This window comes from Bos javanicus, chromosome X, assembly GCF_032452875.1.
Source record: "Bos javanicus breed banteng chromosome X, ARS-OSU_banteng_1.0, whole genome shotgun sequence".
Lineage (NCBI taxonomy): Eukaryota > Metazoa > Chordata > Mammalia > Artiodactyla > Bovidae > Bos > Bos javanicus.
Genome location: NC_083897.1, coordinates 70,802,715 through 70,818,047, shown reverse-complemented (window position 1 = coordinate 70,818,047; position 15,333 = coordinate 70,802,715). Strand labels below are relative to the sequence as shown.

The window sequence follows — 15,333 nt, the reverse complement described above, 5'->3', positions numbered from 1 at the left end:
GAGACTGCCCCCAGAGGCGTAGGTCTCCCGGGTTGGACTCTGGGGCAACTTATTCTGTGCTTACTGAAGCCCCTGGCCCACTTTCTTCCCGATCCGCTTCCATAATGGGACTGTCTGGACGAGCCAAAATGTATTATTTCATTTATTCTTTATCTTGCAACTGGGATTCTGTGCTGTTTTCACACGAGTTTCTGATCGTGCCAGAATCTCCCTCACCCCTTTTGGGAAGGGATATACTGAGCAAGGTCCATGCTTCTGTTTTCATGAATATGGAGCCCTCCCTTTCTCTCCCTTTAGTTGAACAAAATGTAAATCCTAGAGTATGGGCTGATGGAAAATCTGTGGGTCAAGCACAAAATGCTATTCCTGTAGTTGTTAAGCTCAAAGACCCACACGTATTTCCACATAAGAAGCAGTATCCACTGAAACCTGAAGTTAAGGAAGGGTTAAAACCCATCATCGAAAATTTAAAGGAGCAGGGACTATTAATTCCCTGTAACAGTCCTTGCAACACTCCTATTTTGGGTATAAAGAAATCGAATGGTAAATGGAGACTAGTTCAAGATTTATGAATAATAAATGAGGCTGTAGTTCCTTTACACCCCATGGTGCCTAATCCTTATACTCTATTGTCTGAAATTCCTGAACAGGCCAAATATTTCTCAGTAATTGATTTAAAAGATGCCTTCTATTCAGTGCCTTGGGCGGAAGAAAGTCAATTCCTATTTGCCTTTGAAGACCCTACGCAGCCAGCTTCTCAGTTAACCTGGACAGTTTTGCCCCAGGGATTTCGTGACAGTCCTCACTTATTAGGACAAAGTTTGTCACGGGATCTACAAAACTTTAATAGCTCTGAAGCAGTGGTGTTACAATATGTAGATGATATTTTGCTCTGTGCTGAGACAGAGGAAGCTTGTTCACAAGCCTCAGAAGATTTCTTAAACTTTCTGGCAGACTGTGGTTACAAGGCATCAAGAGAAAAGGCTCAGCTTTGTCAACAATCGGTTAGATATCTGGGCCTAATCATATCAGAAGGGACTAGGGCCATAGGCCCTGAGAGAATTAAACCTATACTAAATCACCCCCTACCTATGACTTTAAGACAATTGAGAGGATTTGGGGGAATCACAGGTTACTGTCATATTTGGATTCCGGGTTACGGGGAACTTGCCCGGCCTTTACATAAACTTATAGCTGAAACTCAGCAGGCCCAAACCGACAAACTGATTTGGTCTCCAGAAACTCAAAAGGCTTTTAAGGTTCTTCAGACTGCTCTCCTGCAAGCTCCAGCTCTGAGCTTGCCTACAGGGTCAGAATTTAATTTGTTTGTCACTGAAAGAAAAGGTGTGGCATTGGGAGTTTTGACACAACCCCGAGGGCCTCACCAGCAACCTATTGCTTATCTAAACAGAGAATTAGATGTAGTTTCACGTGGGTGGCCCCACTGCCTAAGAGTAATTGGGACAGCGGCTTTATCAGCACCTGAAGCTTTAAAAATAATTAATGGATGAAACCTTACTGTACCGACTTCTCATGATGTGAGTGGAATCTTAAATTCTAAGGTTAATATTTGGATGACAGACAGTAGGCTTCTTAAGTATCAGTCATTGTTGTTAGAAGGACCAGTAACTAAGCTTAAAGTTTGTGGAAATTTAAATCCTGCCACTTTCCTTCCTGAGAAGGAAAATGAAACACCCAATCACGATTGTTCTCAATTCCTAACTTTAAACTATGCAGCTTAGGAGGATCTAAAGGATACCCCACTAGACAATCCTGACATGGAAATATTTACAGATGGCAGTTCTTTTGTTTGGGATGGAAAGCGTAAAGCAGGTTACGCCGTGGTGACTGCTGAACAGGTTTTGGAAGCAAAATCTCTCCCCCAGGGAACCAGTGCTCAGTTAGCGGAGCTTGTGGCCCTGACTCGAGCTCTAGAGTTAAGCAAAGGGCAGCGGGTAAATATCTACACAGATTCTAAGTATGTTTATTTGACTTTACATGCTCATGCTGCAATATGGAAAGAGAGACACTTTAAAACAGCAACAGGAGAACCTATTAAGCATTTCAGAGAGATCGAGAGACTTTTAACTGCTATATATTGTCCTAAAGAAGTAGCTGTTATGCACTGCAAAGGGCACAGCAGGGATGGGAGTAAAATAGCCAAAGCTAATCATGGCTGACTGTCAAGCCAGAAAAGCGGCTCTTTACGAAACCCCTTCACTACAGACGCCTTTGATATGGACAGGTCCTGTGGAACAGGAAAGACCACAATATACTGAGGAAGAATTAGAAAGATATGAGAAATGAGGAGCAAAGATTACTGATAAATGATGGTTACAGTCCAAGGATGGACGATTAATAATTTCTGAAAATGCTCAGTGGAAAATTCTTAAGGGTTTACATCAGAGTTTTCATTTGGGTGCTGAGAGTACTTACCAAATGGTTTCTCGTTTGTTTGAAGGTAAAAATGTAATGAAAACTGTCACGCGAGTGTATGTTCCTCGGTTCTTTGTCTCGTCACAACAAAGATTTGGAGCAACGGACATTAAAGCCCTCGGGGCATCACAGCTCTCAGGTCTTGGACAAACCGTGCTACAGCTCTTAGGCAAATCAGTGTTACAGCTCTATTTTATTTATAAGATAGCAGGAGAATCCAAGACTCGAAGAGAAGAGAGTGGAGGAGTGCGTGGAGAGGGAGAAAGAGAGAGAGAGAAAGAGAGAGAGAGCGCGCGTGCATACACCCGGGAGAGAGAGTCCGAGAGAGAGCGCTTTGGCTCCTCCTTTTATATGTTTTTTTCTCCACCTGAGCCTGCCCTATGCAAATTGGGCTTAGCCAGGAGTGCTGTTTGTTCTGTTTGTTCTGCCTGAAGTCTTCACTCTGGTCCTCGGACCTTCCTTGTCTTTTAGCCACCGCCATTTTGGACTCCTTTTCCCTATTCTACCTACCTAACAAAAACTTTAAAGAATATTATCAAAAGGTGTGAGATTTGTCAAAAAAGTAACCCAAAGACTGAAAAGCTAGCAAAATCTGGATTACAACGAAGTGGGAAGTATCCTGGAGAGGATTGGGAAATTGATTTTACTCATATGCCAAAAGCTAATGGATATTCTTGCTTACAAGTTTGGGTAGATACCTTTACTGGATGGATTGAGGCTTTTCGCTGTCATAGTGAACAGGCTAAGGAGGTTATAAAGATTTTAATCCATGAAATTATCCCCAGGTTTGAGCTGCCACGGAGCCTTCAGAGTGACAATGGCTCTGCCTTTAAAGCTGCTGTAACTCAGGGGGTATCTAAAGCTCTAGGAATAGAATATCACTTACACTGTTCCTGGAGACCCCAATCCTCCAGAAAAGTTGAAAAAGCTAATGACATTATCAAAAGACATCTGCGCAAATTAACTCAAGAGACGCAGGACAAATGGATTGAAGTCCTACCCATAGCTTTAATGAGGGCTCGAACTACCCCCAAAAAGGAGGGACTGTCCCCCTTTGAATGTATTTATGGAAGGCCTTTCTTATGCACAGACATTGTTATAGACCCTGAAGCCTTGGAATTAACTAATTATGTAACTCAGCTCTTAGCTTTTCAACAGGCATTAACAGAACTCCGGGAGACGACTCCTGACCCAGCCTCCAAGACAAGCAAGCCTCTATTTGAGCCAGGAACTGAGGTCCTCATAAAATCATTGGGATCTGGGGGCCCATCCCTTGAGCCTCTCTGGGAAGGTCCTTACCAGGTTATTCTTTCTTCTCCCACAGCTGTCAAAGTGCCAGGAATTGATTCGTGGGTACATCATACTCGAGTTAAGAGGTGGCACCCTGACCAAAATTAAGTGACTTCATTTTATGTCTTTACTTTCTATGCTCTGACTTTGTACCTTTTAGATGGGCCTGATATCCTATGTGAGCTTACTTCTGCTGGCTCCAAATATCCTGAGTCTGCCGTTGGATCCTCAAGACAATGTCTTCCTGTCCTGGGCTCACTCTTATGCTGCATTCCACAATTGGTCTAACTGCTGGGTCTGCGGAGCGCTCCCCTCTTCATCAGTGGAAGGCTTCCCGTGGTGGACATACCCACTTCAAGAAAAAGACTTTCTCCAAGTCTGTGAATACCTTCGACAACAATCACATGCGATGCCTCTTCTTCATCTGATGACATCTACCAACCCTAAAATGGACTGGTGCAACTTTGTACTCTAACTATGGACATAATGTGACTTTTAATTTTGATTCCTCAATTGCCTCACTTTGGGAGACATTAACTAGTTCCCCATGGTGGACAACTATCTTAATTACAATAATTCTGGTTGTTTTGTTTTTGCTGTTTGCTCCCTGCATCTGTAACTGTATAACTGGATTTGTTTCTAGCCGCAAGAAAGCTTTTAATTTACAAATGGTTGCTCAAACTCCTGCTACTGCTGTAGCTTCCTCCAGCTACTATTTGGGGCCCCTGAATCAGATATCCTCAGTATGAGGATTAGGAGAATATGTTGCCTCACCAATTTAGGGACAATGCCCCTTGTCAGCTCGGAAGTAGTTATGGAATGAGAACAAGGCCCCTTTTCCCTAGGCAACATAATTCTCCTAAAAGAAAAGGGGGGAATGAGAGAGTTATTTCCTAGGCAGGTTTATAGGGAGTCTAGGGGTACCCAAGGAGAGAAGGGTCTAGAATTCTCAAGGAGGAAGAAAGGACAAACTTTTTTCTTTCTCCACATTCCTTAGGATTATATAAGAATAATGTATCCTGCCTACGGACAGTCTTTGGATTCAACCTTCTGTTATCTTAAAATGTTAATTATGGGAGTAGACCTAGTCTTTACAAGGATGTATCTTGCCTGAGGACAGTGTTATCTTAAAATGTAAATTATGGAAGTGGGTCTGATGAGGTCTTTACAACCTCCAGACATTCTTTGGATTATATAACCTCGTTGTTAACACTAGCAAGGGGGTACTCTTTCTACCCTCTTCTGATGCCTATGTCAGAAGCTTTCTCTATCTCCTTTATACTTTAATAAAACTTTTACACAAAAGCTCCGAGCGATCAAGCCTCATCTCTGGCCCCAGATTGAATTCTTCTCCTCCAGGGGCCAAGAATCCCGGTGTATTCGCGTGATTCAACAACAACCTTTCAAGTTTTAAGCCAATTTTTTCACTCTCCTCTTTCACTTTCATCAAGAGGCTTTTTAGTTCCTCTTCACTTTCTGCCATAAGGGTGGTGTCATCTGCAGATCTGAGGTTATTGATATTTCTCCCAGCAATCTTGATTCCAGCTTGTGTTTCTTCCAGCCCAGCATTTCTCATGATGTACTCTGCATAGAAGTTCAATAAGCAGGGTGACAATATACGGCTTTGACGTACTCCTTTTCCTATTTGGAACCAGTCTGTTGTTCCATGTCCAGTTCTAACTGTTGCTTCTTGACCTGCATACAGATTTCTCAAGAGGCAGGTCAGGTGGTCTGGTATTTCCATCTCTTTCAGAATTTTCCACAGTTTATTATGATCCACACAGTCAAAGGCTTTGGCATAGTCAATAAGGCAGAAATAGATGTTTTTCTGGAACTCTCTTGCTTTTTCCATGATCCAGCAGATGTTGGCAATTTGGTCTCTGATTTCTCTGCCTTTTCTAAAACCAGCTTGAACTTCTGGAAGTTCATGATGCATATATTGCTGAAGCCTGGCTTGGAGAATTTTGAGCATTACTTTACTAGCGTGTGAGATGAGTGCAATTGTGCTGTAGTTTGAGCATTCTTTGGCATTGCCTTTCTTTGGGATTGGAAGGAAAACTGAATATTAGACCTGCAAAATTTATTCATCTTTTAACTAGAAGTTTATAACATTTGACCAATATCCCTTCATTTCCTACAAACTCCAGCCCCTAAAAGATGATGCTGTGAATGTGCTGCACTCAATATGCCAGAAAATATCCACAGGACTGGAAAAGGTCAGTTTTCATTCCAATCACAAAGAAAGACATTACCAAAGAATGCTCAAACTACCACAAAATTGCACTCATATGACACGCTAGTAAAGTAATGCTCAAAAGTCTCCAAGCCAGGCTTCAGCAATATGTGAACCATGAACTTCCAGATGTTCAAGCTGGTTTTAGAAAAGGCAGAAGAACCGGAGATAAAATTGCCAACATCCGCTGGATCATGGAAAAAGGAAGAGAGTTCCAGAAAAACATCTATTTCTGCTTTATTGACTATGCCAAAGCCTTTGACTGTGTGGATCACAATAAACTGTGGAAAATTCTGAAAGAGATGGGAATACCAGACTACCTGATCTGCCTCTTGAGAAATCTGCATGCAGGTCAGGAAGTAACAGTTGGAACTGGACATGGAACAACACACTGGTTCCAAATAGGAAAAGGAATATATTCCAAATAGGAAAAGGCTGTATATTGTCACCCTGCTTATTGAACTTCTATGCAGAGTACATCATGAGAAATGCTGGGCTGGAGGAAGCACAAGCTTGAATCAAGATTTCCAGGAGAAATATCACTAACCTCAGATATGCAGGTGACACCACCTTATGGCAGAAAGTGAAGAAGAACTAAAGAGCCTCTTGATGAAAGTGAAAGAGGAGAGTGAAAAAGTTGGCTTAAAGCTCAACATTCAGAAAACTAAGATCATGGCATCTGGTCCCATCACTTCATGAGAAATAGATGGGGAAACAGTGAAAACAGTGTCAGAATTTATTTATTTATTTGTCTCCAAAATCACTGCAGACGGTGATTGCAGCCATAAAATTAAAAGACTCTTACTCCTTGGAAGGAAAGTTATGACCAACCTAGATAGCATATTCAAAAGCAGAGACATTAATTTGCCAACAAAGACCCGTCTAGTCAAGGCTATGGTTTTTCCATTGGTAATGTATGGATGTGAGAATTGGACTGTGAAGAAAGCTGAGCACCAAAGAATCGATGCTTTTGAACTGTGGTGTTGGAGAAGACTCTTGAGAGTCCCTTGGACTGCAAGGAGATTCAATCACCCCATTCTAAAGGAGATCAGTCCTGCATGTTTTTTGGAAGGAATGATGCTAAAGCTGAAACTCTTGTACTTTGGCCACCTCATGGGAAGAGTTGACTCATTGGAAAAGACTCTGATGCTGGGAGGGATTGGGGGCAGGAGGAAAAGGGGACGACAGAGGATGAGATGGCTGGATGGCATCACCGCCTCAATGGATGTGACTTTGAGTGAACTCTGGGAGTTGGTGATGGACAGAGAGGCCTGGCGTGCTGAGATTCATGGAGTCGCAAAGAGTCGGACACGACTGAGTGACTGAACTGAACTGAACTGATGTCAATGTTGTATATGGTCACCCTGTTTTCTTTAACTTGGATGAATCACAACCCGAAATCAAGATTGCGGGGAGAAATATCAACCGCCTCAGATATGCAAATGATACCACTCTAATGGGAGAAAGTGAAGAGTAGCTAAAGAGCCTGTTGATGAGGGTGAAAGAGAATTGGAAAACCTGACATATAACTCAACATTCAAAAAACTAAGATCACGGCATCTGGCCCCATCACTTCATGGCAAATAGAAGGAGAAACAGTGGAAACAGTAACAGATTTTATTTTCTTGAGCTCCACAATCACTGTGGATGGTAAATGCACTCACGAATTTAAACGTCACTAATTCCTTGAAAGGAAAACTATGACAAACACAGACAGTGTATTAAATAGCAAAGACATCACTTTGCCAACAGAGGTCCATATAGTCAAAGCTATGGTTTTCTCCAATATTCATGTATGGATGCAAGAATTGGACCATAGTGTATTCGTGTTTTTCTTTCAGGATACGGGATGCTTGGGGCTGATGCACTGGGATGACCCAGAGGCATGGTATGGGTAGGGAGGTGGGAGGGGTGTTCAGGATTGGGAACACATGTACACCCGTGGCAGATTCATGTTGATATATGGCAAAACCAATACAATATTGTAATTAGCCTCTAATTAAAATAAATACATTTAAATTTAAAAAAAAAGAGTTGGACCATAAAGAAGCCTGAGTGCCAAAGAAGTGCCAAATTTGATGATTTAGCAAAGAAGTGCCAAATTTGATGATTTCAAATTGCAGTGCTCAAGAAGACTCTTGAGACTCTCTTGGACTGCAAGGAGATCAAACCAGTCAATTCTAAAGGAAATTATCCTTGAATATCCTTTGGAAGGCCTGATGCTGAAGCTAAAGCTCCAATATTTTGGACACCTGATGCAAAGGGCCAACTCATTAGAAAAGACTGTAATACTGGGAAAATTTAAGGGAAAAGGAGAAGGCGGCAGAGGATGAGATGTTTAGACAGTGTCCCTGACTCAATGGACATGAATCTGAGCCATCTGAGATAGTGAAGGACAGGAGAACTTGGCATGCTGCAGTCCATGGGGTCTCAAAGAGTTGGACATAGCGACTGAACAACAACAATAATTTGTAATGCTGAGCATATTTTCATATGCATTTTAGAAATCTGTATGACCTCTTTTTAAAGATAATTATTTAGATTATTTACCCATTTTCTAATCAGAGTTTTTGTCTTCTTGCTCTTTAATTATTTGTGTTCTTTATGTATTTTGGAAAATAAACATTTGTCAAACATATTTGCAAATATTTTTCCATTTATTAGGTTGCTGTTTCATTTTTTTTATGGTTTACTTTGCTTCCCTTTGCTGTGAAGAAGCTTTTTAGTTCAATGTAGTCCCACATGTTTATTTTTGCTTTTGTTAACTTTTACCATAGTTTGAAATCAGGGAGCATGGTACTTCCAGCTTTGTTCTTCTTCCTCAAGATTGTTTTGGCTATTCAGGTTCTGTTGTGATTCCTTACAAATTTTAGAATTGTTTGTTCTTGTGTGTCTTCTTTGGAGAAATGTTTGTTTAGGTCTTCTGGCCTTTTTTTTTTTTTTATTTGATTGTTTTTCTGATATTGATCTTCATGAGTCGCATTGTTTGTTTTTCTGATATTGATCTTCATGAGTTGCTTATGTATTTTGGAGATTAATTCTTTGTCAGTTGCTTTGTTTGCAATTATTTTCTCCCATTCTGAAGATTTTCTTTTCGTCTTGTTTAAAGTTTCCTTTACTGTGCAAAAGCTTTTAAGTTTACTTAAGTCCCATTTGTCTAATTTTACTTTTATTTCCATTACTGTAGGAGGTGGGTCAGAGAGGATCTTGCTGTGATTTCTGTCAAAGAGTATACTGCCTATGTTTTCCTCTAAGACTTTTAGAGTTTCTGACCTTATATTTAAGTCTTTAACCCATTTTGAGCTTATTTTTGTTTATGGTGTTAGGACATGTTCTAATTTCATTCTTTTACATGTAGCTCTTTAGTTTTCACAGCACTGTTTATTGAGGAGACTATCTTTTATCCATTGTATGTTCTTGTACCCCTTATCAAAGATAAAGTGTTCATATGTTTGTAGGTTAATCTTTGGGCTTTCTATCTTATTCCTTTGGTCTATATTTATGCCTTTGTGCCAGCACCATACTGTATTGATGACCATAGCTTTGTCATATAGTCTGAGGTCAAGAAAGCTAATTCTTCCAGTTCTGATTTTCTTTCTCAAGGTTGTTTGGTAATTTGGGGTCGTTTGTTCTTCCATACAAATTGTAAAACTTTTTGTGTTGGTTCTGTGAAAAACTATATATAACAGAGAATTACACTAAATATTGAAAGGGTAACAGGCAGGAAGGCTAGGGTGCGAGTGTCAGATATTTTTTATCTCTCTCTTAAGCAGCAGGAGGAAGCAAACTACAAGGGTCAGACATTTTTCCCTTCTCTATTCAAAATTAAAAGGAGATTTATTTTAAAATTCTGTGTTGCCATGATGATACCTGGTTCCACCCGAACTTAACTTTTCTCAAACCGTGAACTAACCAATGCGTTTTTCTTATGGAAATGTTTTTCTTAAGTTGTGTTAATGAACTATGTATTTACCTTAGACTCAGTCTTTCTTCAAGTCAGTTCTGCCTAAGACTCAGAACCAATAACAGCTCAACAGACCAGTACGTTTTACTCATGGAAATGTTCTCTTTAGCTATATTAATGAAGTTCTGTATTTGCTTGGAAATCTGCCTTTCTTCAAGATTCATGTTGATAGTTTTATGGCCCAGGATGACTCACCTTGTGCCAGTGTTATTTCAAAATGCATGTTGTGAGTGAGGTGCCATTCTCTGAGTTTTGAGACATTTCCTTTTCTCTAATTAGCAGCTTGCTAATAGTATGTAACTTCTTGCTAAAACTAGCGAGGGAGCACTCTTTCTGCCCCTGTCTGATGTCTGTGTCAGAAGCTTTCTCTATCGTTTTTATACTTTAATAAAGCTTTATTACACAAAAGTTCTGAGCAATCAAGCCATGTCACTGGACCCAGATAGAATTCCTCTCTTCTGGAGGCCAAGAATCCCAGCATGATTCACAGCTCATAGTGACAAATTTTCAATACATTATGACAACCTACAGTGAAACAATATATTCAGACAATATGACATATAATAAACATTCAGATATGTGTTTTGATGTGTATATATATATATTTGAAAGATTTGCTGTACAATTGAATATAACACATTTTAAATCTACCAGATTTCAATAAATATTTTAATTATAAATAAATAAAATTAATTTTTAAAATGCCATTAAATTTGATAGGGATTGCATTGAATCTGTATGTTGCTTTGAGTGGTACAGTGATTTTCAAAATATCAGTTCACTCCAGTCTCACAGCCATGTCTCACTCTTTGTGACCTCATGGACTACTCCATGCCAGGCATCCCTGTCCAACACCAACTCCTGGAGCTTGCTCAAACTCATGTCCATTGAGCCGGTGATGCCATCCAACTATCTCATCCTCTGTCATCCCCTTCTCTTCCCACCTTCAATATTTTCCAGCATTGGGGTCTTGTCCAATGAGTCAGTTCCTCACATCAGGTGGTCAAAGTATTGGAGTTTCAGCTTCAGCATCAGTCCTTCCAATGAATATTCAGGGCTGATTTCCTTTAGGATTGACTGGTTGGATCTCCGTGCAGTCCAAGGGACTCTCAAGAATCTTCTCCAACATCAAAGTTGAAAGGTGTCAATTCTCTGGTGCTCAGCTTTCTTTATAGTTCAACTCTCACATACATACATGACTACTGGCAAACCTATAGTTTTGACTAGTAATGTCTCTGCTTTTTAATATTGTGTCCAGGTTTGTCATAGCTTTTCTTCCAAGCAGCAAGTGTCTTTTAATTACAAGTGGCTGCAATCACCATGTGCAGTGACTTTGGAGCCCCCAAAAATATAATCACTGTTTCCATTGTTTTCCCATCTATTTGACATGAAGTGATGGGACTGGATGCCATGATCTTAGTTTTTTGAATGTTGAGTTTAAAGCCAACATTTTCACTCTCCTCTTTCACTTTCATCAAGAGGCTCTTTAGTTTCTCTTCACTTTATGCTCTATGGGTGGTATAATCTGCATATCTGAGGTTATTGATATTTCTCCTGGCAGTCTTGATTCCAGCTTGTTCTTTGTCCAGCCCAGCATTTAGTATGATGTACTCTGCATATAAGTTAAATAAGCAGGGTGACAATATACGGCTTTGATGTATTTCTTTCCCAATTTGGAACCAGTCCGTTGCTCCACATCCAGTTCTGTTGCTTCTTAACCTGCAAACAGATTTCTCAAGAGGCAGGTTAGGTGGTCTGGTATTCCCACTTTTTGAAGAATTTTTCAGTTTGTTGTGATCCACACAGTCAAAGGCTTTGGTGTATTCAATAAAGCAGAAGTAGATTTTTTTCTGGAATTCTCTTGCTTTATTTATGATCCAACAGATGTTGGCTATTTGATTTCTTGTTCCTCTGCTTTTTCTAAACCCAGCTTGAGCATCTTGAAGTTCTCTGTTCATATACTGTTGAAGACTTGCTCAGAGAATTTTGAGTATTACATTGCTAGTGTGTGTGATGAGTGCAATTGTGTGGTAGTTTGAACAGTCTTTGGCATTGCCTTTCTTTGAGGTTGGAATGAAAGCTGATCTTTTATAGTCCTGTGGCCACTGCTGAGTTTTCCAAATTTGCTGTCATATTGAGTGCAGCACTTTCACAGCATCATCTTTTAAGATTTGAAATAGCTCAACTGGAGTTCCATCACCTCCACTAGCTTCATTGATAGTGATGCATCCTAAGGCCCACGTCACTTTGCATTCCAGGATATCTGGCTCTAGGTGAGTGATCACACATCATGGTTATCTGAGTCATGAAGATCTTTTTTGTATGTTCTTCTGTGTATTCTTGCCACCTCTTCTTAATATATTCTGCTTCTGTTATATTTATACCATCTGTCCTTTATTTTGATAATCTTTGCATGAAATATTCCCTTGGTATCTCTAATCGTCTTGAAGAGATATCTAGTCTTTACCATTCCACTGTTTTTCTCTATTTCTGTGCATTGATCACTGAGGAAGGCTTTCTTATGTCTCCTTGCTATTCATTGGAACTCGGCATTCAAATGAGTATATCTTTCCTTTTCTTCTTGGCCTTTCACTTCTCTTCTTTTCTCAGCTATTTTTAAGGTCTCCTCAGATAACCATGTTGCCTTTTTGCATTTGTTTTTTGGGGGGATGGTTTTGATCACCATTTCCTGTACAATGTTATGAACCTCCATCCATAGTTCTTCAGGCACTCTATCAGATTTAATCCCTGGAATCTATTTGTCACTTCCACAGTATAACTGTAAATGCTTTGATTTAGGTCATACCTGAATGCTCTAGTGGTTTTCCCTACTCTCTTCGAGTTAAGTCTGAATGTTGCAATAAGAAGGTCATGATCTGAGCAACATCCAGCTCTTGTTCTTGTTTTCACTGGCTGTATAGAGCTTCTCCATCTTTGGCTGCAAATAATATAATCAATCTGATTTTGGTATTGGCCATCTGGTGATGACCATGTTTAAAGTCTTCTCTTGTGCTGTTGGAAGAGGGTGTTTGCTGTGACCCATGCATTCTCTTGGCAAAACTGCGCTAGGCTTTGCTTTGCTTCATTTTGTACTCCAAGGCCAAAGTTGCCTGTTACTCCAGGTAACTCTTGACTTCCTGTTTTTGCATTCCAGTCCCATATGATGAAAAGGACATTTTTTTTTTTTTTTTGGTTGTTAATTCTAGAAGGTCTTGTATGTCTTCATAGAGTCATTCAAATTCAGCTTCTTCGCTGTTACTGGTTGGGCATAGACATGGATTACTGTGATATTGAATGGTTTGCCTTGGAACGAATGGAGAACATTCTGTTGTTTTTGAGATTCCACCCAAGTGCTGCATTTCAGACTCCTTTGTTGACTGTGAGCACTACTGTTTGTTCTATGGGATTCTTGCCCACAGTAGTAGATATCATGGTCATCGAATTAAGTTTGTCCATTCCAGTCCATTTTAGTTCACTAATTCCTAAAATGTCGATGTTCACTCTTGCCATCGCTTGTTGAATCCTTGTAATTCAAGAAAATTTTATATCTCTTTATCTATTTGTGTCATCTTTGATTTCTTTCATCACTGTCTTATAGTGTTCTGCATAAGGTCTTCTGTCTATTTAGGTGGGTTTATTTCTAGGTTTATTTCTTATTGCCAAATTCAGATTTAAATTGAAGAAAGTATGGAAAAATACTAGACCATTCAGGTATGACCTAAATCAATTCCTTATGATTATACAGTGGAAGTGAGAAATAAATTTAAGGGACTAGATCTGATAGAAAGAATACCTGATGAACTATAGACAGAGGTTCATGACACTGTACAGGAGAAAGGGATCAAGACCATCCCCATGGAAAAGAAATGCAAAAAAGCAAAATGGCTGTCTGGGGAGGACTTACAAATAGCTGTGAAAAGAAGAGAAGAGAAAAGCAAAGGAGAAAAGAAAAGATATAAGCATCTGAATGCAGAGTTCCAAAGAATAGCAAGGAGAGATAATAAACCCTTGCTCAGTGATAAATACAAAGAAATAGAGGAAAATAACAGAATGGGAAAGACTAGAGATACCTTCAAGACAATTAGAGATATCAAGGGAACATTTCATGCAAAGATGGGCTCGATAAAGGACAGATATGGTATGGACCTAACAGAAGCAGAAGATATTAAGAAGAGGGGGCAAGAATACACAGAAGAACTGTACAAAAAAAATCTTCAAGACCAAGATAATCATGATGATGCGATCACTCACCTAGGGCCAGATATCCTGCAATATGAAGTCAAGTGGGCCTTAGAAAGCATATACAAACAAAGCTAGTGGAGATGAGGAAATTCCAATTGAGCTATTTCAAATACTGAAAGATGATCCTGTGAAAGTGCTGCACTCAATATGCCAGCAAATGTGAAAAACTCAGCAGTGGCCACAGGACTGGAAAAGGTCAGTTTTCAGTGCAATCCCAAAGAAAGGCAATGCCAAACAATGCTCAGACTACCACACAATTGCACTCATCTCACAAGCTAGTAAAGTAATCCTCAAAATTCTCCAAGCCAGGCTTCAGCAATATGTGAACTGTGAACTTCCAGACGTCCAAGCTGGTTTTAGAAAAGGCAGAGGAACCAGAGATCAAATTGCCAACATCCACTGGATCATGGAAAAAGGAAGAGAGTTCCAGAAAAACATCTACTTCTGCTTTATTGACTGTGCCAAAGCCTTTGACTATGTGGATCAGAATAAACTGTGGAAATCTCTGAAAGAGATGAGAATACCAGACCACCTGACCTGTCTCTTGAGAAATCTGTATGCAGGTCAGGAAGTAACAGTTAGAACTGGACATGGAACAACAGACTGGTTCCAAACAGGAAAAGGAGTACGTCAAAGCTGTATATTGTCACCCTGCTTATTTAACTTCTATGCAGAGTACATCATGAGAAACACTCAGCTGGAGGAAGCACAAGCTGGAATGAAGATTGCCGGGAGAAATATCAATAACCTTAGATATGCAGATGACACCGCCCTTATGGCAGAAAGTGAAGATGAGCTAAAAAGCCTCTTGATGAAAGTGAAAGTGGAGAATGAAAAAGTTGGCTTAAAGCTCAACATTCAGAAAATGAAGATCATGGTATCTGGTCCCATCACTTCATGGGAAATAGATGGGGAAACAGTGGAAACAGTGTCAGATTTTATTTTGGGGGCTCAAAATCACTGCAGATGGTAATTGCAGCCATGAAATTAAAAGATGCTTACTCTTTGTGAGGAAAGTTATGCCCAACCTAGATAGCATATTCAAAAGCAGAGACATTACTTTGCCAACAAAGATTCGTCTAGTCAAGGCTATGGTTTTTCCAGTGGTCATGTATGGATGTGAGAGTTGGACTGTGAAGAAAGCTGAGTGCCAAAGAATTGATGCTTT

At 39.9% G+C, this 15,333-nt stretch overlaps 1 pseudogene; it reads left to right on the top strand.

Annotated features, from left to right (window-relative positions):
• The first annotated feature begins 3,721 nt into the window (after nt 1–3,721).
• Nucleotides 3,722–15,333, top strand: part of LOC133243105 (endogenous retrovirus group PABLB member 1 Env polyprotein-like) — a 486,815-nt pseudogene continuing 475,203 nt past the window's right edge.